This window comes from Staurois parvus, unplaced genomic scaffold (assembly GCF_062004578.1).
Source record: "Staurois parvus isolate SC_StPar_1 unplaced genomic scaffold, SC_StPar_1.0 ptg000445l, whole genome shotgun sequence".
In the NCBI taxonomy this organism is placed as follows: domain Eukaryota; kingdom Metazoa; phylum Chordata; class Amphibia; order Anura; family Ranidae; genus Staurois; species Staurois parvus.
This window is the reverse complement of record NW_028318241.1, coordinates 7,855,855-7,874,839: the sequence shown is the minus strand read 5'-3', so window position 1 is coordinate 7,874,839 and position 18,985 is coordinate 7,855,855. Positions and strand designations below refer to the sequence as shown.

Here is an 18,985-nt window from a genome sequence, read left to right as displayed (position 1 = left end):
TTGCACCTGCATTGCATCCCTTGCCAAATGGCTTCTTCCGTGCATGACTTCACTCCCCATTTCTGCTACAGGACAATCGCCAACTCTGTAGGAACAGCCCCCTCCCGCTGCGCCATATTCCTATGCTTCCTTTCGTGGCAGGAAGCTTGCGCTGCTGCTGGATGCTTAAGGGCCGCCTCCTATGCAAATACATGCGCTGACGCAGTTTACACTGGGACTATTTCGCAACTCCTTTGCGTCTCTCCAGACATTGGGGGGGAGAAGAAGAGAAGAAAAAAAAAAAAACTACAACACTCCTGCTCCACTCTTTACACAGATGTGCATTGCTCTGTGGCCTAGCTCTGACAGATACCCAGAAAGCTCCCATAACGTGGACAAAGCGCGGCCCCAACCGGGGAGCACTAGCCGGTCCCTTCCAACTCATACTTACCTGGCAAGGGAGATACCATGATCACGAAGGTGGTTCTCCCAGGGCGAGGCTCAACCATTGCACTCCGGCTGTGCTGACCCCTGCGATTTCCCCAAATGCGGGAAACTCAACTGCATAATTTGTGGTAGTGGGGGACTGCGTTCGCGCTCTCCCCTGATTCTTTCTGGTCAATGATAGTTCAGCTAAAAGCTTTGTCTGACGACACACCGGGTGGGCTGCTCTTTCAGCTCCTGCTCCCTTCTCTCTAGCCTCTTTGCACCTGCATTGTATCCCTTGCCAAATGGCTTCTTCCGTGCATGACTTCACTCCCCATTTCTGCTACAGGACAATCGCCAACTCTGTAGGAACAGCCCCCTCCCGCTGCGCCAAATACATGCGCTGACGCAGTTTACACTGGGACTATTTCGCAACTCCTTTGCGTCTCTCCAGACATTGGGGGGGAGAAGAAGAGAAGAAAAAAAAAAAAAACTACAACACTCCTGCTCCACTCTTTACACAGATGTGCATTGCTCTGTGGCCTAGCTCTGACAGATACCCAGAAAGCTCCCATAACGTGGACAAAGCGTGGCCCCAACCGGGGAGCACTAGCCGGTCCCTTCCAACTCATACTTACCTGGCAGGGGAGATACCATGATCACGAAGGTGGTTCTCCCAGGGCGAGGCTCAACCATTGCACTCCGGCTGTGCTGACCCCTGCGATTTCCCCAAATGCGGGAAACTCGACTGCATAATTTGTGGTAGTGGGGGACTGCGTTCGCGCTCTCCCCTGATTCTTTCTGGTCAAGGATAGTTCAGCTAAAAGCTTTGTCTGACGACACACCGGGTGGGCTGCTCTTTCAGCTCCTGCTCCCTTCTCTCTAGCCTCTTTGCACCTGCATTGCATCCCTTGCCAAATGGCTTCTTCCGTGCATGACTTCACTCCCCATTTCTGCTACAGGACAATCGCCAACTCTGTAGGAACAGCCCCCTCCCGCTGCGCCAAATACATGCGCTGACGCAGTTTACACTGGGACTATTTCGCAACTCCTTTGCGTCTCTCCAGACATTGGGGGGGAGAAGAAGAGAAGAAAAAAAAAAAAAACTACAACACTCCTGCTCCACTCTTTACACAGATGTGCATTGCTCTGTGGCCTAGCTCTGACAGATACCCAGAAAGCTCCCATAACGTGGACAAAGCGTGGCCCCAACCGGGGAGCACTAGCCGGTCCCTTCCAACTCATACTTACCTGGCAGGGGAGATACCATGATCACGAAGGTGGTTCTCCCAGGGCGAGGCTCAACCATTGCACTCCGGCTGTGCTGACCCCTGCGATTTCCCCAAATGCGGGAAACTCGACTGCATAATTTGTGGTAGTGGGGGACTGCGTTCGCGCTCTCCCCTGATTCTTTCTGGTCAATGATAATTCAGCTAAAAGCTTTGTCTGACGACACACCGGGTGGGCTGCTCTTTCAGCTCCTGCTCCCTTCTCTCTAGCCTCTTTGCACCTGCATTGCATCCCTTGCCAAATGGCTTCTTCCGTGCATGACTTCACTCCCCATTTCTGCTACAGGACAATCGCCAACTCTGTAGGAACAGCCCCCTCCCGCTGCGCCATATTCCTATGCTTCCTTTCGTGGCAGGAAGCTTGCGCTGCTGCTGGATGCTTAAGGGCCGCCTCCTATGCAAATACATGCGCTGACGCAGTTTACACTGGGACTATTTCGCAACTCCTTTGCGTCTCTCCAGACATTGGGGGGGAGAAGAAGAGAAGAAAAAAAAAAAAAACTACAACACTCCTGCTCCACTCTTTACACAGATGTGCATTGCTCTGTGGCCTAGCTCTGACAGATACCCAGAAAGCTCCCATAACGTGGACAAAGCGTGGCCCCAACCGGGGAGCACTAGCCGGTCCCTTCCAACTCATACTTACCTGGCAGGGGAGATACCATGATCACGAAGGTGGTTCTCCCAGGGCGAGGCTCAACCATTGCACTCCGGCTGTGCTGACCCCTGCGATTTCCCCAAATGCGGGAAACTCGACTGCATAATTTGTGGTAGTGGGGGACTGCGTTCGCGCTCTCCCCTGATTCTTTCTGGTCAAGGATAGTTCAGCTAAAAGCTTTGTCTGACGACACACCGGGTGGGCTGCTCTTTCAGCTCCTGCTCCCTTCTCTCTAGCCTCTTTGCACCTGCATTGCATCCCTTGCCAAATGGCTTCTTCCGTGCATGACTTCACTCCCCATTTCTGCTACAGGACAATCGCCAACTCTGTAGGAACAGCCCCCTCCCGCTGCGCCAAATACATGCGCTGACGCAGTTTACACTGGGACTATTTCGCAACTCCTTTGCGTCTCTCCAGACATTGGGGGGGAGAAGAAGAGAAGAAAAAAAAAAAAAAACTACAACACTCCTGCTCCACTCTTTACACAGATGTGCATTGCTCTGTGGCCTAGCTCTGACAGATACCCAGAAAGCTCCCATAACGTGGACAAAGCGTGGCCCCAACCGGGGAGCACTAGCCGGTCCCTTCCAACTCATACTTACCTGGCAGGGGAGATACCATGATCACGAAGGTGGTTCTCCCAGGGCGAGGCTCAACCATTGCACTCCGGCTGTGCTGACCCCTGCGATTTCCCCAAATGCGGGAAACTCGACTGCATAATTTGTGGTAGTGGGGGACTGCGTTCGCGCTCTCCCCTGATTCTTTCTGGTCAATGATAGTTCAGCTAAAAGCTTTGTCTGACGACACACCGGGTGGGCTGCTCTTTCAGCTCCTTCTCTCTAGCCTCTTTGCACCTGCATTGCATCCCTTGCCAAATGGCTTCTTCCGTGCATGACTTCACTCCCCATTTCTGCTACAGGACAATCGCCAACTCTGTAGGAACAGCCCCCTCCCGCTGCGCCATATTCCTATGCTTCCTTTCGTGGCAGGAAGCTTGCGCTGCTGATGGATGCTTAAGGGCCGCCTCCTATGCAAATACATGCGCTGACGCAGTTTACACTGGGACTATTTCGCAACTCCTTTGCGTCTCTCCAGACATTGGGGGGGAGAAGAAGAGAAGAAAAAAAAAAAAAACTACAACACTCCTGCTCCACTCTTTACACAGATGTGCATTGCTCTGTGGCCTAGCTCTGACAGATACCCAGAAAGCTCCCATAACGTGGACAAAGCGTGGCCCCAACCGGGGAGCACTAGCCGGTCCCTTCCAACTCATACTTACCTGGCAGGGGAGATACCATGATCACGAAGGTGGTTCTCCCAGGGCGAGGCTCAACCATTGCACTCCGGCTGTGCTGACCCCTGCGATTTCCCCAAATGCGGGAAACTCGACTGCATAATTTGTGGTAGTGGGGGACTGCGTTCGCGCTCTCCCCTGATTCTTTCTGGTCAATGATAGTTCAGCTAAAAGCTTTGTCTGACGACACACCGGGTGGGCTGCTCTTTCAGCTCCTGCTCCCTTCTCTCTAGCCTCTTTGCACCTGCATTGCATCCCTTGCCAAATGGCTTCTTCCGTGCATGACTTCACTCCCCATTTCTGCTACAGGACAATCGCCAACTCTGTAGGAACAGCCCCCTCCCGCTGCGCCATATTCCTATGCTTCCTTTCGTGGCAGGAAGCTTGCGCTGCTGCTGGATGCTTAAGGGCCGCCTCCTATGCAAATACATGCGCTGACGCAGTTTACACTGGGACTATTTCGCAACTCCTTTGCGTCTCTCCAGACATTGGGGGGGAGAAGAAGAGAAGAAAAAAAAAAAAACTACAACACTCCTGCTCCACTCTTTACACAGATGTGCATTGCTCTGTGGCCTAGCTCTGACAGATACCCAGAAAGCTCCCATAACGTGGACAAAGCGCGGCCCCAACCGGGGAGCACTAGCCGGTCCCTTCCAACTCATACTTACCTGGCAAGGGAGATACCATGATCACGAAGGTGGTTCTCCCAGGGCGAGGCTCAACCATTGCACTCCGGCTGTGCTGACCCCTGCGATTTCCCCAAATGCGGGAAACTCAACTGCATAATTTGTGGTAGTGGGGGACTGCGTTCGCGCTCTCCCCTGATTCTTTCTGGTCAATGATAGTTCAGCTAAAAGCTTTGTCTGACGACACACCGGGTGGGCTGCTCTTTCAGCTCCTGCTCCCTTCTCTCTAGCCTCTTTGCACCTGCATTGTATCCCTTGCCAAATGGCTTCTTCCGTGCATGACTTCACTCCCCATTTCTGCTACAGGACAATCGCCAACTCTGTAGGAACAGCCCCCTCCCGCTGCGCCAAATACATGCGCTGACGCAGTTTACACTGGGACTATTTCGCAACTCCTTTGCGTCTCTCCAGACATTGGGGGGGAGAAGAAGAGAAGAAAAAAAAAAAAAACTACAACACTCCTGCTCCACTCTTTACACAGATGTGCATTGCTCTGTGGCCTAGCTCTGACAGATACCCAGAAAGCTCCCATAACGTGGACAAAGCGTGGCCCCAACCGGGGAGCACTAGCCGGTCCCTTCCAACTCATACTTACCTGGCAGGGGAGATACCATGATCACGAAGGTGGTTCTCCCAGGGCGAGGCTCAACCATTGCACTCCGGCTGTGCTGACCCCTGCGATTTCCCCAAATGCGGGAAACTCGACTGCATAATTTGTGGTAGTGGGGGACTGCGTTCGCGCTCTCCCCTGATTCTTTCTGGTCAAGGATAGTTCAGCTAAAAGCTTTGTCTGACGACACACCGGGTGGGCTGCTCTTTCAGCTCCTGCTCCCTTCTCTCTAGCCTCTTTGCACCTGCATTGCATCCCTTGCCAAATGGCTTCTTCCGTGCATGACTTCACTCCCCATTTCTGCTACAGGACAATCGCCAACTCTGTAGGAACAGCCCCCTCCCGCTGCGCCAAATACATGCGCTGACGCAGTTTACACTGGGACTATTTCGCAACTCCTTTGCGTCTCTCCAGACATTGGGGGGGAGAAGAAGAGAAGAAAAAAAAAAAAAACTACAACACTCCTGCTCCACTCTTTACACAGATGTGCATTGCTCTGTGGCCTAGCTCTGACAGATACCCAGAAAGCTCCCATAACGTGGACAAAGCGTGGCCCCAACCGGGGAGCACTAGCCGGTCCCTTCCAACTCATACTTACCTGGCAGGGGAGATACCATGATCACGAAGGTGGTTCTCCCAGGGCGAGGCTCAACCATTGCACTCCGGCTGTGCTGACCCCTGCGATTTCCCCAAATGCGGGAAACTCGACTGCATAATTTGTGGTAGTGGGGGACTGCGTTCGCGCTCTCCCCTGATTCTTTCTGGTCAATGATAATTCAGCTAAAAGCTTTGTCTGACGACACACCGGGTGGGCTGCTCTTTCAGCTCCTGCTCCCTTCTCTCTAGCCTCTTTGCACCTGCATTGCATCCCTTGCCAAATGGCTTCTTCCGTGCATGACTTCACTCCCCATTTCTGCTACAGGACAATCGCCAACTCTGTAGGAACAGCCCCCTCCCGCTGCGCCATATTCCTATGCTTCCTTTCGTGGCAGGAAGCTTGCGCTGCTGCTGGATGCTTAAGGGCCGCCTCCTATGCAAATACATGCGCTGACGCAGTTTACACTGGGACTATTTCGCAACTCCTTTGCGTCTCTCCAGACATTGGGGGGGAGAAGAAGAGAAGAAAAAAAAAAAAAACTACAACACTCCTGCTCCACTCTTTACACAGATGTGCATTGCTCTGTGGCCTAGCTCTGACAGATACCCAGAAAGCTCCCATAACGTGGACAAAGCGTGGCCCCAACCGGGGAGCACTAGCCGGTCCCTTCCAACTCATACTTACCTGGCAGGGGAGATACCATGATCACGAAGGTGGTTCTCCCAGGGTGAGGCTCAACCATTGCACTCCGGCTGTGCTGACCCCTGCGATTTCCCCAAATGTGGGAAACTCGACTGCATAATTTGTGGTAGTGGGGGACTGCGTTCGCGCTCTCCCCTGATTCTTTCTGGTCAATGATAGTTCAGCTAAAAGCTTTGTCTGACGACACACCGGGTGGGCTGCTCTTTCAGCTCCTTCTCTCTAGCCTCTTTGCACCTGCATTGCATCCCTTGCCAAATGGCTTCTTCCGTGCATGACTTCACTCCCCATTTCTGCTACAGGACAATCGCCAACTCTGTAGGAACAGCCCCCTCCCGCTGCGCCATATTCCTATGCTTCCTTTCGTGGCAGGAAGCTTGCGCTGCTGCTGGATGCTTAAGGGCCGCCTCCTATGCAAATACATGCGCTGACGCAGTTTACACTGGGACTATTTCGCAACTCCTTTGCGTCTCTCCAGACATTGGGGGGGAGAAGAAGAGAAGAAAAAAAAAAAAACTACAACACTCCTGCTCCACTCTTTACACAGATGTGCATTGCTCTGTGGCCTAGCTCTGACAGATACCCAGAAAGCTCCCCTAACGTGGACAAAGCGTGGCCCCAACTGGGGAGCACTAGCCGGTCCCTTCCAACTCATACTTACCTGGCAGGGGAGATACCATGATCACGAAGGTGGTTCTCCCAGGGCGAGGCTCAACCATTGCACTCTGGCTGTGCTGACCCCTGCGATTTCCCCAAATGCGGGAAACTCGACTGCATAATTTGTGGTAGTGGGGGACTGCGTTCGCGCTCTCCCCTGATTCTTTCTGGTCAATGATAGTTCAGCTAAAAGCTTTGTCTGACGACACACCGGGTGGGCTGCTCTTTCAGCTCCTGCTCCCTTCTCTCTAGCCTCTTTGCACCTGCATTGCATCCCTTGCCAAATGGCTTCTTCCGTGCATGACTTCACTCCCCATTTCTGCTACAGGACAATCGCCAACTCTGTAGGAACAGCCCCCTCCCGCTGCGCCAAATACATGCGCTGACGCAGTTTACACTGGGACTATTTCGCAACTCCTTTGCGTCTCTCCAGACATTGGGGGGGAGAAGAAGAGAAGAAAAAAAAAAAAACTACAACACTCCTGCTCCACTCTTTACACAGATGTGCATTGCTCTGTGGCCTAGCTCTGACAGATACCCAGAAAGCTCCCATAACGTGGACAAAGCGCGGCCCCAACCGGGGAGCACTAGCCGGTCCCTTCCAACTCATACTTACCTGGCAGGGGAGATACCATGATCACGAAGGTGGTTCTCCCAGGGCGAGGCTCAACCATTGCACTCCGGCTGTGCTGACCCCTGCGATTTCCCCAAATGCGGGAAACTCGACTGCATAATTTGTGGTAGTGGGGCACTGCGTTCGCGCTCTCCCCTGATTCTTTCTGGTCAATGATAGTTCAGCTAAAAGCTTTGTCTGACGACACACCGGGTGGGCTGCTCTTTCAGCTCCTGCTCCCTTCTCTCTAGCCTCTTTGCACCTGCATTGCATCCCTTGCCAAATGGCTTCTTCCGTGCATGACTTCACTCCCCATTTCTGCTACAGGACAATCGCCAACTCTGTAGGAACAGCCCCCTCCCGCTGCGCCAAATACATGCGCTGACGCAGTTTACACTGGGACTATTTCGCAACTCCTTTGCGTCTCTCCAGACATTGGGGGGGAGAAGAAGAGAAGAAAAAAAAAAAAAACTACAACACTCCTGCTCCACTCTTTACACAGATGTGCATTGCTCTGTGGCCTAGCTCTGACAGATACCCAGAAAGCTCCCATAACGTGGACAAAGCGTGGCCCCAACCGGGGAGCACTAGCCGGTCCCTTCCAACTCATACTTACCTGGCAGGGGAGATACCATGATCACGAAGGTGGTTCTCCCAGGGCGAGGCTCAACCATTGCACTCCGGCTGTGCTGACCCCTGCGATTTCCCCAAATGCGGGAAACTCGACTGCATAATTTGTGGTAGTGGGGGACTGCGTTCGCGCTCTCCCCTGATTCTTTCTGGTCAATGATAGTTCAGCTAAAAGCTTTGTCTGACGACACACTGGGTGGGCTGCTCTTTCAGCTCCTGCTCCCTTCTCTCTAGCCTCTTTGCACCTGCATTGCATCCCTTGCCAAATGGCTTCTTCCGTGCATGACTTCACTCCCCATTTCTGCTACAGGACAATCGCCAACTCTGTAGGAACAGCCCCCTCCCGCTGCGCCATATTCCTATGCTTCCTTTCGTGGCAGGAAGCTTGCGCTGCTGCTGGATGCTTAAGGGCCGCCTCCTATGCAAATACATGCGCTGACGCAGTTTACACTGGGACTATTTCGCAACTCCTTTGCGTCTCTCCAGACATTGGGGGGGAGAAGAAGAGAAGAAAAAAAAAAAAAACTACAACACTCCTGCTCCACTCTTTACACAGATGTGCATTGCTCTGTGGCCTAGCTCTGACAGATACCCAGAAAGCTCCCATAACGTGGACAAAGCGTGGCCCCAACCGGGGAGCACTAGCCGGTCCCTTCCAACTCATACTTACCTGGCAGGGGAGATACCATGATCACGAAGGTGGTTCTCCCAGGGCGAGGCTCAACCATTGCACTCCGGCTGTGCTGACCCCTGCGATTTCCCCAAATGCGGGAAACTCGACTGCATAATTTGTGGTAGTGGGGGACTGCGTTCGCGCTCTCCCCTGATTCTTTCTGGTCAATGATAGTTCAGCTAAAAGCTTTGTCTGACGACACACCGGGTGGGCTGCTCTTTCAGCTCCTGCTCCCTTCTCTCTAGCCTCTTTGCACCTGCATTGCATCCCTTGCCAAATGGCTTCTTCCGTGCATGACTTCACTCCCCATTTCTGCTACAGGACAATCGCCAACTCTGTAGGAACAGCCCCCTCCCGCTGCGCCAAATACATGCGCTGACGCAGTTTACACTGGGACTATTTCGCAACTCCTTTGCGTCTCTCCAGACATTGGGGGGGAGAAGAAGAGAAGAAAAAAAAAAAAAACTACAACACTCCTGCTCCACTCTTTACACAGATGTGCATTGCTCTGTGGCCTAGCTCTGACAGATACCCAGAAAGCTCCCATAACGTGGACAAAGCGTGGCCCCAACCGGGGAGCACTAGCCGGTCCCTTCCAACTCATACTTACCTGGCAGGGGAGATACCATGATCACGAAGGTGGTTCTCCCAGGGCGAGGCTCAACCATTGCACTCCGGCTGTGCTGACCCCTGCGATTTCCCCAAATGCGGGAAACTCGACTGCATAATTTGTGGTAGTGGGGGACTGCGTTCGCGCTCTCCCCTGATTCTTTCTGGTCAATGATAGTTCAGCTAAAAGCTTTGTCTGACGACACACCGGGTGGGCTGCTCTTTCAGCTCCTGCTCCCTTCTCTCTAGCCTCTTTGCACCTGCATTGCATCCCTTGCCAAATGGCTTCTTCCGTGCATGACTTCACTCCCCATTTCTGCTACAGGACAATCGCCAACTCTGTAGGAACAGCCCCCTCCCGCTGCGCCAAATACATGCGCTGACGCAGTTTACACTGGGACTATTTCGCAACTCCTTTGCGTCTCTCCAGACATTGGGGGGGAGAAGAAGAGAAGAAAAAAAAAAAAAACTACAACACTCCTGCTCCACTCTTTACACAGATGTGCATTGCTCTGTGGCCTAGCTCTGACAGATACCCAGAAAGCTCCCATAACGTGGACAAAGCGCGGCCCCAACCGGGGAGCACTAGCCGGTCCCTTCCAACTCATACTTACCTGGCAGGGGAGATACCATGATCACGAAGGTGGTTCTCCCAGGGCGAGGCTCAACCATTGCACTCCGGCTGTGCTGACCCCTGCGATTTCCCCAAATGCGGGAAACTCAACTGCATAATTTGTGGTAGTGGGGGACTGCGTTCGCGCTCTCCCCTGATTCTTTCTGGTCAATGATAGTTCAGCTAAAAGCTTTGTCTGACGACACACCGGGTGGGCTGCTCTTTCAGCTCCTGCTCCCTTCTCTCTAGCCTCTTTGCACCTGCATTGTATCCCTTGCCAAATGGCTTCTTCCGTGCATGACTTCACTCCCCATTTCTGCTACAGGACAATCGCCAACTCTGTAGGAACAGCCCCCTCCCGCTGCGCCAAATACATGCGCTGACGCAGTTTACACTGGGACTATTTCGCAACTCCTTTGCGTCTCTCCAGACATTGGGGGGGAGAAGAAGAGAAGAAAAAAAAAAAAAACTACAACACTCCTGCTCCACTCTTTACACAGATGTGCATTGCTCTGTGGCCTAGCTCTGACAGATACCCAGAAAGCTCCCATAACGTGGACAAAGCGTGGCCCCAACCGGGGAGCACTAGCCGGTCCCTTCCAACTCATACTTACCTGGCAGGGGAGATACCATGATCACGAAGGTGGTTCTCCCAGGGCGAGGCTCAACCATTGCACTCCGGCTGTGCTGACCCCTGCGATTTCCCCAAATGCGGGAAACTCGACTGCATAATTTGTGGTAGTGGGGGACTGCGTTCGCGCTCTCCCCTGATTCTTTCTGGTCAAGGATAGTTCAGCTAAAAGCTTTGTCTGACGACACACCGGGTGGGCTGCTCTTTCAGCTCCTGCTCCCTTCTCTCTAGCCTCTTTGCACCTGCATTGCATCCCTTGCCAAATGGCTTCTTCCGTGCATGACTTCACTCCCCATTTCTGCTACAGGACAATCGCCAACTCTGTAGGAACAGCCCCCTCCCGCTGCGCCAAATACATGCGCTGACGCAGTTTACACTGGGACTATTTCGCAACTCCTTTGCGTCTCTCCAGACATTGGGGGGGAGAAGAAGAGAAGAAAAAAAAAAAAAACTACAACACTCCTGCTCCACTCTTTACACAGATGTGCATTGCTCTGTGGCCTAGCTCTGACAGATACCCAGAAAGCTCCCATAACGTGGACAAAGCGTGGCCCCAACCGGGGAGCACTAGCCGGTCCCTTCCAACTCATACTTACCTGGCAGGGGAGATACCATGATCACGAAGGTGGTTCTCCCAGGGCGAGGCTCAACCATTGCACTCCGGCTGTGCTGACCCCTGCGATTTCCCCAAATGCGGGAAACTCGACTGCATAATTTGTGGTAGTGGGGGACTGCGTTCGCGCTCTCCCCTGATTTTTTCTGGTCAATGATAATTCAGCTAAAAGCTTTGTCTGACGACACACCGGGTGGGCTGCTCTTTCAGCTCCTGCTCCCTTCTCTCTAGCCTCTTTGCACCTGCATTGCATCCCTTGCCAAATGGCTTCTTCCGTGCATGACTTCACTCCCCATTTCTGCTACAGGACAATCGCCAACTCTGTAGGAACAGTCCCCTCCCGCTGCGCCATATTCCTATGCTTCCTTTCGTGGCAGGAAGCTTGCGCTGCTGCTGGATGCTTAAGGGCCGCCTCCTATGCAAATACATGCGCTGACGCAGTTTACACTGGGACTATTTCGCAACTCCTTTGCGTCTCTCCAGACATTGGGGGGGAGAAGAAGAGAAGAAAAAAAAAAAAAACTACAACACTCCTGCTCCACTCTTTACACAGATGTGCATTGCTCTGTGGCCTAGCTCTGACAGATACCCAGAAAGCTCCCATAACGTGGACAAAGCGTGGCCCCAACCGGGGAGCACTAGCCGGTCCCTTCCAACTCATACTTACCTGGCAGGGGAGATACCATGATCACGAAGGTGGTTCTCCCAGGGCGTGACATCTCCTGAGTGTGGTGCTCCTAACAGCCAGTGAGTAGGCAGCCGGGGAGCCCCCTTTGTTGGGGTGCTCTTCGGGTGGAAGTTGGAGGCGAGGCACTTTGGTGCCATCAACATGGCGAATCGTGGGATGCGCGATTCTTTGCGGTTCTTGGTGAAGCCGGGCTTGAAGATGGAAGTGGACCTAAGAGCAGTGGTTGTGGATCTTTTGGTGGACGCTTTGGACATTAGGGTAAGAGACATAGTATGTTTGCAGGACTTTCCCCAGCAGGGGATATATGATGTGACCTTTACCTGTCCGGATGTCTGCTGGAATGTTTATGAGAAAGCTAAGAGGATGGAGGAGGAAATTGTGCGGAAATTTGATGTTATCCCCCTGTTTATGCAAGAGGAGAAGGTCATTATTGTACATCTTTATAATCCGTTTGCGGACGTGAATTTGGTTAGAGCTTTTTTGAAAACCTACTGTGAAGAGCTGAAAGGGGGGGATAAAGTTCGGAATAAGTTCGGTATATGGTCTGGAAAGTACAGATTTATTGGGCGTTTTTTTCATGATGAGGGGTGTGTGGGGGGTGTGCGGAGACCCCCTGCAGTGTTTAATGTTGGTGGTGAGCGGGGGTTCCTGTTTTATGCAGGTCAGCCCAGTTATTGCAGAAAATGCTATGTATATGGCCATACAAGCCAGGAATGTGAACAGATCCCTAAATGTCGTTTTTGTGGCCATGAGGGTCATCCTTCCAGAGAGTGCAGAGAGAGGAAAGTTTGCGATATCTGCAGGAAGGCAGGACATCTTGCCCGGCAGTGTGATGAATACTTCGAGGCAAGACGGAGGAGTGGCTTGGAGGAGAGACTTGTGCAGCGGTTGGGGTCCGGTGGATTGTACAAGGAGCAGCGGAAGCCGAGAAGGGCGCGACAGGAGGAGGGGGAGAGTGAGAGCCCCGCGGCTGCGGACTCTGCTGTCCTCATCCTGGAGCGCCCGGCTGATGATGTTGTCCCTGCAGACCGGCCGGTAGCGGCGGAGGGGATACGTGTCGCTGATGACGCTGCCGGTGTTCTGGCGGGCGCTGTCAGTGTTCACCCCGGTGAAGCTGCTGCGGTGGTGGGAACGGGTGTCGGATGCCACGCGGAGGAGAGTGGGCTGACAGGTGGACTGCAATGTGGAGGAAGCGGTGACTCACTGCCCTGTCGGAAGGAAGAACACGCTGGTGAACAGCCAGAGGAGAGGGTGCTTGCTGGACTGAGTAATCCAAATAGATTTGCGGCTCTGATAGGGGATTTATCGGACAGTGATGAGGACGATGATATGGTGGAGGTGGAAAGTGATGGTAGTTTGGAGTGTGGGCAGCGTTTGATTGTCGCCTCTGGGGAAGGGGCGGGACCATCTTCATCCGCATCCAAACGAGCGAGGGTGGATGATTCGGGTGGGGGTGGTCTGGGTGCTTTGCTTGGCAGCCTTGATGGGGATTCTGATGTAGAGTCCGCCAATCCTCCTTTGGTTAGGAGAAGACAGCATGGTGGTATAGAGAGTGTAAGTGGAAAGGTGGAGTCAATGGAACACCTGTAAATAGCTTTATTATGGCTGATATGAGAATGATACATCCTTTTTTCATTATGCTGTTTGTTGTATCTTCTGTGAATGTACGGAGCATTTGTTCTGGGTGGCGGCGGGCGGTGGTGTTTGAGCACCTGGAAAAAGTGACTGCAGATGTGATATGTGTTCAGGAGTGTGGAGTGGAGAGAGCCCCTGAGGGGGAGTGGGTGCGGGGGCATTCCTTATGGTCACCAGCATGTGCATCTAGGAGTGAGGGGGTGGGGATCTTGATCAAAAATAAGGATGTACTGTGCATATCGCATGAGATTGTGATCCCTGGGAGAATGCAGGTGGTGGTATTGGATGTGTATGGGAAGGAGGTGCGTTTAATAAATTGTTATGCTCCGGCTGAAAGAAAGGAGAGGGTGGTATTCCTTGAGACCTTGAAGTTGTGGTTACCTGGAAGATTGCCTACGATAGTGGCTGGTGATCTTAATTGTATAAGGAGGAAGGAGGATAGACAAGGTGAAAGGGAGGAGGGAGGGATGGATGGGTCGTCCAAACTCCTGAATGAGGTGGTGGGGGATTTCCGTCTTCAAGATGTTGCTGTGGAAGTGGAGGGTGGGAAGGTGTCTTTCACCTTCAATTCTGACAGAGGGACTGTAAGGTCCAGGATCGATTTTTTCTTTTGTTCCCCTACAATGAAGGTGACCGGTTATAGGGTTGATCCGGTGACTTTCTCTGATCATGTGCTGCTTACGGGGTCATTTGATCTGGAGGTTGGGGTGCGGTTTGGAGGTGGGGTATGGAAACTGAATTGCACTCTATTGGAGGAGGAGGGAGTTGGTGAGCAGTTTGAGGTGTTCTTTGGAGCATTGGTGTGTCGGAAAGCTGAGTTTGCTAATGTGCTGGGTTGGTGGGATTGGGCTAAGGCATGTATTAGGACCTTCTTTCAGAAGAAGGGGAGAGAAGGGGCTAGAAGGAGGAGAGAGGAGGAGGAGAGGATCTTGTCTAAATTGTTGTTCTTGTTCAAATGCAAAAGGTTGGGGCTGGAAGTGGAGGATGAAATAAAGGAGGTGCGGGAAGAGCGGAAGTTGTCCTTGAAGAAGCGGGGGGAAGGTATTGTGTTTAGAGCAAAAGTGCAAGAGATGGAGGGGGGAGAAAGGTGCTCTCGGTTCTTTTTTAGGAAGGCATATGGGCCTAAGAAAGTGTTTACTTCTGTAATGGACGGGGAGGTAGAAGTGCAAGGTGAGAGGATGGAGGAGGTGATCAGAGGTTTCTATGGGGAGTTGTATAAGGGAGGAGGTGGTGCCTCTGTTGAGGAAGTTGAGCAGTATTGTGGGATCTTGGATGGTGGATTGGGTGAGGAGGATGGTGGTATGTTGGTGGATCCTGTGACAGAAAAGGAGGTGGAGGATACCCTTAGGGGAATGAGGAAAAATAAGACACCAGGAGGGGACGGAATTCCCTTGGAATTTTATTTAAGATTTTGGAAGGTATTGAAGGTGCATGTAGTTGAGGTGCTTCAGTGCTGTATGGCAGGGAAGATGTTATCTCGGTCGATGAAGGAAGGGGTGATCACCTTGCTGTTTAAGAAAGGTGACCCCAAGGATATGAAAAACTGGCGGCCGATAACTTTGCTGAATTGTGACTACAAGTTGCTGACCAAATTGCTGGCTGGTAGGATGCGGGAGGTCATCAGCAAGGTGGTGGGGGATGGTCAGGCGTGTGCTGTGCCGGGTAGGAGGGTGACGGATCACCTGATATTTCTGAGAGATTTGATTTACTATGCCCAAAGTACCAACGCCCCATTGGCTGTGGCTAGCTTTGATTTGGAAAAAGCATATGATCAAGTATCGCACCAGTTTCTGTTTATGGTGTTGCAGAAGATGGGGCTGCCGACGGCCTTTGTGGAGATGGTAAGGGGGTTATATAAGGGGGTTAGCAGTAGGATTTTAGTGAATGGGAACCTGACGGAACCGGTGCGGATCAGATCGGGAGTGAGGCAGGGGTGTCCCCTGTCCCCCATTATTTTTATCTGCGTGATGGAACCCCTGTTGCAGCATGTGAAGAGGGACAAAGTGTTTAAGGGTGTGTTTGTGCCCGGAGGTGACAATGAAAATGTTAAAGGGTTGTGCTACATGGATGACACTGCTTTTGTTTGTAGCTCCAGGAGTGATCTGTTGAGGGCGGAGCTGTTGCTGAGTATTTTCGGATGCATGTCGGGTCTGAAAGTGAATTGGGGGAAGAGCCAGGTGTGCGCTTTGAGCGGGTCATGTGAGGTGGTGGGAGGGAAAGTGGAGGTGGTGGAACAGATGAAAGTGTTGGGGGTGTTTTTCTCCCGTAATCTGTGTTGTCAGAAGAATGCGGAGGTGGGGCTGGCAAAGATAGAGAAAAAGCTTGGTTTCTGGAAATTGAGGAACCTGTCCTTCACTGGGAAGACGGTGGTGGTGAAGGCGTGTGTCCTGCCACTACTGGTGCACTTTGGAGTGGTGTTTGCTCCTAATAAGCAGATGGTAATGAAGGTGATGAGGGTGCTCTTCATGTTTTTTTGGGGGGCAAAGATGGAGAAGATTTCAAGGGAAACGGTGATGAAGGATGGTTGTGCAGGAGGATATGGCTTTCCAAACATTGAGCTTTTTCTAAAGGTGCAGTGGTGGTTGACTCATTTTAAAGCCTTTATGGGTGGGGGAAAGATGGCTTGTTTGATGAGGTACCTGGTGGGGTGGCCGGTGGTGAGGTGGGGGTGGTGCAGAAGAGATCTGAGGAAACCACTGTCACTGGTCTCGCCTGCATATTACCTGGGTATGAAGGCCTTTTATGAGGAAAATAAATTGGTGGAGCTGGGGCAGGATGCAGTGAAAAAGGAGTCTTTATGGAAGTGGTTGCGGAGGGGAGAGGTGGTGTCAAATGTGCGGGGTTTGAGTTCCAAATGGGCGGAAGTGTGCTGGAAGAACTTGGCAATCATTGGTGTGACAAATAAGCAGAAACAGATTGCGTGGCTTACATTGCATAATTGTTTATCTACACGGGTCTTTCTAAAATCTAGGGACTTGGTGAGGAGTGACCGGTGTCCAAGGGAAGGGTGTGGAGGTTGTGAAACGGAGAGACACGTTTTTTGGGAATGTGAGTTTGCTAAGGAGGTGTGGAGGTTGTTGGAGGGTTTTGTGGTGAGGGTGGTGGGGGTGAAGCACATCACTTTTGAGGCTGGAGTTTTGGGTTTGGTGGGTGGTGAGAGGGATGTGAAGAGAAAGATGCATATTGTTTCGGCTGTGGTGAAGGAGGTGGTGTGGGCTGCGAGGGGTTTAATGTGCAGGAAGAGAGAGATATTGTCCGAAGTGGAATGTGTTAGGTGGTGCATGGCTAAGTTTTCCTTGGTGTTGGAATTAGATAGGAAGAGGTTGGGGGATGAGGAGGCTGACGGGATGTGGAATGTGGGGGAGTGGTGGGGGGGTGGGGGTGGGGATGTATAAAGTGTATAAAAGGTTTTTATGTGTTTTTTGATATGTTGATGCCTGAGATGATGCAAAGAACGCTGAGCAGATTCCGTTTTTTGTTGAACGAATTGTGTCAGTGATTCAGTCTGAATAGGCATAAAAAAAAAAAAAAAAAAAAAAAAAAAGGTTCTCCCAGGGCGAGGCTCAACCATTGCACTCCGGCTGTGCTGACCCCTGCGATTTCCCCAAATGTGGGAAACTCGACTGCATAATTTGTGGTAGTGGGGGACTGCGTTCGCGCTCTCCCCTGATTCTTTCTGGTCAATGATAGTTCAGCTAAAAGCTTTGTCTGACGACACACCGGGTGGGCTGCTCTTTCAGCTCCTTCTCTCTAGCCTCTTTGCACCTGCATTGCATCCCTTGCCAAATGGCTTCTTCCGTGCATGACTTCACTCCCCATTTCTGCTACAGGACAATCGCCAACTCTGTAGGAACAGCCCCCTCCCGCTGCGCCATATTCCTATGCTTCCTTTCGTGGCAGGAAGCTTGCGCTGCTGCTGGATGCTTAAGGGCCGCCTCCTATGCAAATACATGCGCTGACGCAGTTTACACTGGGACTATTTCGCAACTCCTTTGCGTCTCTCCAGACATTGGGGGGGAGAAGAAGAGAAGAAAAAAAAAAAAACTACAACACTCCTGCTCCACTCTTTACACAGATGTGCATTGCTCTGTGGCCTAGCTCTGACAGATACCCAGAAAGCTCCCCTAACGTGGACAAAGCGTGGCCCCAACTGGGGAGCACTAGCCGGTCCCTTCCAACTCATACTTACCTGGCAGGGGAGATACCATGATCACGAAGGTGGTTCTCCCAGGGCGAGGCTCAACCATTGCACTCTGGCTGTGCTGACCCCTGCGATTTCCCCAAATGCGGGAAACTCGACTGCATAATTTGTGGTAGTGGGGGACTGCGTTCGCGCTCTCCCCTGATTCTTTCTGGTCAATGATAGTTCAGCTAAAAGCTTTGTCTGACGACACACCGGGTGGGCTGCTCTTTCAGCTCCTGCTCCCTTCTCTCTAGCCTCTTTGCACCTGCATTGCATCCCTTGCCAAATGGCTTCTTCCGTGCATGACTTCACTCCCCATTTCTGCTACAGGACAATCGCCAACTCTGTAGGAACAGCCCCCTCCCGCTGCGCCAAATACATGCGCTGACGCAGTTTACACTGGGACTATTTCGCAACTCCTTTGCGTCTCTCCAGACATTGGGGGGGAGAAGAAGAGAAGAAAAAAAAAAAAAACTACAACACTCCTGCTCCACTCTTTACACAGATGTGCATTGCTCTGTGGCCTAGCTCTGACAGATACCCAGAAAGCTCCCATAACGTGGACAAAGCGCGGCCCCAACCGGGGAGCACTAGCCGGTCCCTTCCAACTCATACTTACCTGGCAGGGGAGATACCATGATCACGAAGGTGGTTCTCCCAGGGCGAGGCTCAACCATTGCACTCCGGCTGTGCTGACCCCTGCGATTTCCCCAAATGCGGGAAACTCGACTGCATAATTTGTGGTAGTGGGGCACTGCGTTCGCGCTCTCCCCTGATTCTTTCTGGTCAATGATAGTTCAGCTAAAAGCTTTGTCTGACGACACACCGGGTGGGCTGCTCTTTCAGCTCCTGCTCCCTTCTCTCTAGCCTCTTTGCACCTGCATTGCATCCCTTGCCAAATGGCTTCTTCCGTGCATGACTTCACTCCCCATTTCTGCTACAGGACAATCGCCAACTCTGTAGGAACAGCCCCCTCCCGCTGCGCCAAATACATGCGCTGACGCAGTTTACACTGGGACTATTTCGCAACTCCTTTGCGTCTCTCCAGACATTGGGGGGGAGAAGAAGAGAAGAAAAAAAAAAAAAACTACAACACTCCTGCTCCACTCTTTACACAGATGTGCATTGCTCTGTGGCCTAGCTCTGACAGATACCCAGAAAGCTCCCATAACGTGGACAAAGCGTGGCCCCAACCGGGGAG

At 52.2% G+C, this 18,985-nt stretch overlaps 21 non-coding genes across 21 annotated transcripts; all 21 read left to right on the top strand.

Annotated features, from left to right (window-relative positions):
* The first annotated feature begins 422 nt into the window (after window positions 1-422).
* Window positions 423-586, top strand: LOC149453806 (U1 spliceosomal RNA). The gene has a single exon (XR_016314610.1). It is a non-coding gene; the product is annotated as a U1 spliceosomal RNA (small nuclear RNA).
* Window positions 587-1,035: 449 nt separating this feature from the next.
* LOC149453805 (U1 spliceosomal RNA) lies at window positions 1,036-1,199 on the top strand. The gene has a single exon (XR_016314468.1). It is a non-coding gene; the product is annotated as a U1 spliceosomal RNA (small nuclear RNA).
* Window positions 1,200-1,648: 449 nt separating this feature from the next.
* LOC149453804 (U1 spliceosomal RNA) lies at window positions 1,649-1,812 on the top strand. The gene has a single exon (XR_016314467.1). It is a non-coding gene; the product is annotated as a U1 spliceosomal RNA (small nuclear RNA).
* Window positions 1,813-2,332: 520 nt separating this feature from the next.
* Window positions 2,333-2,496, top strand: LOC149453803 (U1 spliceosomal RNA). Its single transcript, XR_016314466.1, has one exon. It is a non-coding gene; the product is annotated as a U1 spliceosomal RNA (small nuclear RNA).
* Window positions 2,497-2,946: 450 nt separating this feature from the next.
* On the top strand, window positions 2,947-3,110 carry LOC149453802 (U1 spliceosomal RNA). Its single transcript, XR_016314464.1, has one exon. It is a non-coding gene; the product is annotated as a U1 spliceosomal RNA (small nuclear RNA).
* A 513-nt stretch (window positions 3,111-3,623) lies between these two features.
* LOC149453801 (U1 spliceosomal RNA) lies at window positions 3,624-3,787 on the top strand. Its single transcript, XR_016314463.1, has one exon. It is a non-coding gene; the product is annotated as a U1 spliceosomal RNA (small nuclear RNA).
* A 519-nt stretch (window positions 3,788-4,306) lies between these two features.
* On the top strand, window positions 4,307-4,470 carry LOC149453800 (U1 spliceosomal RNA). The gene has a single exon (XR_016314608.1). It is a non-coding gene; the product is annotated as a U1 spliceosomal RNA (small nuclear RNA).
* A 449-nt stretch (window positions 4,471-4,919) lies between these two features.
* LOC149453799 (U1 spliceosomal RNA) lies at window positions 4,920-5,083 on the top strand. Its single transcript, XR_016314462.1, has one exon. It is a non-coding gene; the product is annotated as a U1 spliceosomal RNA (small nuclear RNA).
* A 449-nt stretch (window positions 5,084-5,532) lies between these two features.
* Window positions 5,533-5,696, top strand: LOC149453798 (U1 spliceosomal RNA). Its single transcript, XR_016314461.1, has one exon. It is a non-coding gene; the product is annotated as a U1 spliceosomal RNA (small nuclear RNA).
* Window positions 5,697-6,216: 520 nt separating this feature from the next.
* On the top strand, window positions 6,217-6,380 carry LOC149453797 (U1 spliceosomal RNA). The gene has a single exon (XR_016314636.1). It is a non-coding gene; the product is annotated as a U1 spliceosomal RNA (small nuclear RNA).
* A 512-nt stretch (window positions 6,381-6,892) lies between these two features.
* LOC149453796 (U1 spliceosomal RNA) lies at window positions 6,893-7,056 on the top strand. The gene has a single exon (XR_016314527.1). It is a non-coding gene; the product is annotated as a U1 spliceosomal RNA (small nuclear RNA).
* A 448-nt stretch (window positions 7,057-7,504) lies between these two features.
* Window positions 7,505-7,668, top strand: LOC149453795 (U1 spliceosomal RNA). Its single transcript, XR_016314567.1, has one exon. It is a non-coding gene; the product is annotated as a U1 spliceosomal RNA (small nuclear RNA).
* A 449-nt stretch (window positions 7,669-8,117) lies between these two features.
* LOC149453794 (U1 spliceosomal RNA) lies at window positions 8,118-8,281 on the top strand. Its single transcript, XR_016314460.1, has one exon. It is a non-coding gene; the product is annotated as a U1 spliceosomal RNA (small nuclear RNA).
* A 520-nt stretch (window positions 8,282-8,801) lies between these two features.
* LOC149453793 (U1 spliceosomal RNA) lies at window positions 8,802-8,965 on the top strand. Its single transcript, XR_016314459.1, has one exon. It is a non-coding gene; the product is annotated as a U1 spliceosomal RNA (small nuclear RNA).
* A 449-nt stretch (window positions 8,966-9,414) lies between these two features.
* LOC149453792 (U1 spliceosomal RNA) lies at window positions 9,415-9,578 on the top strand. Its single transcript, XR_016314458.1, has one exon. It is a non-coding gene; the product is annotated as a U1 spliceosomal RNA (small nuclear RNA).
* Window positions 9,579-10,027: 449 nt separating this feature from the next.
* On the top strand, window positions 10,028-10,191 carry LOC149453791 (U1 spliceosomal RNA). The gene has a single exon (XR_016314583.1). It is a non-coding gene; the product is annotated as a U1 spliceosomal RNA (small nuclear RNA).
* Window positions 10,192-10,640: 449 nt separating this feature from the next.
* On the top strand, window positions 10,641-10,804 carry LOC149453790 (U1 spliceosomal RNA). Its single transcript, XR_016314457.1, has one exon. It is a non-coding gene; the product is annotated as a U1 spliceosomal RNA (small nuclear RNA).
* A 449-nt stretch (window positions 10,805-11,253) lies between these two features.
* On the top strand, window positions 11,254-11,417 carry LOC149453789 (U1 spliceosomal RNA). Its single transcript, XR_016314456.1, has one exon. It is a non-coding gene; the product is annotated as a U1 spliceosomal RNA (small nuclear RNA).
* A 5,686-nt stretch (window positions 11,418-17,103) lies between these two features.
* On the top strand, window positions 17,104-17,270 carry LOC149453788 (U1 spliceosomal RNA). The gene has a single exon (XR_016314625.1). It is a non-coding gene; the product is annotated as a U1 spliceosomal RNA (small nuclear RNA).
* Window positions 17,271-17,782: 512 nt separating this feature from the next.
* On the top strand, window positions 17,783-17,946 carry LOC149453787 (U1 spliceosomal RNA). Its single transcript, XR_016314526.1, has one exon. It is a non-coding gene; the product is annotated as a U1 spliceosomal RNA (small nuclear RNA).
* A 449-nt stretch (window positions 17,947-18,395) lies between these two features.
* On the top strand, window positions 18,396-18,559 carry LOC149453786 (U1 spliceosomal RNA). Its single transcript, XR_016314566.1, has one exon. It is a non-coding gene; the product is annotated as a U1 spliceosomal RNA (small nuclear RNA).
* The last annotated feature ends 426 nt before the right edge of the window (window positions 18,560-18,985 follow it).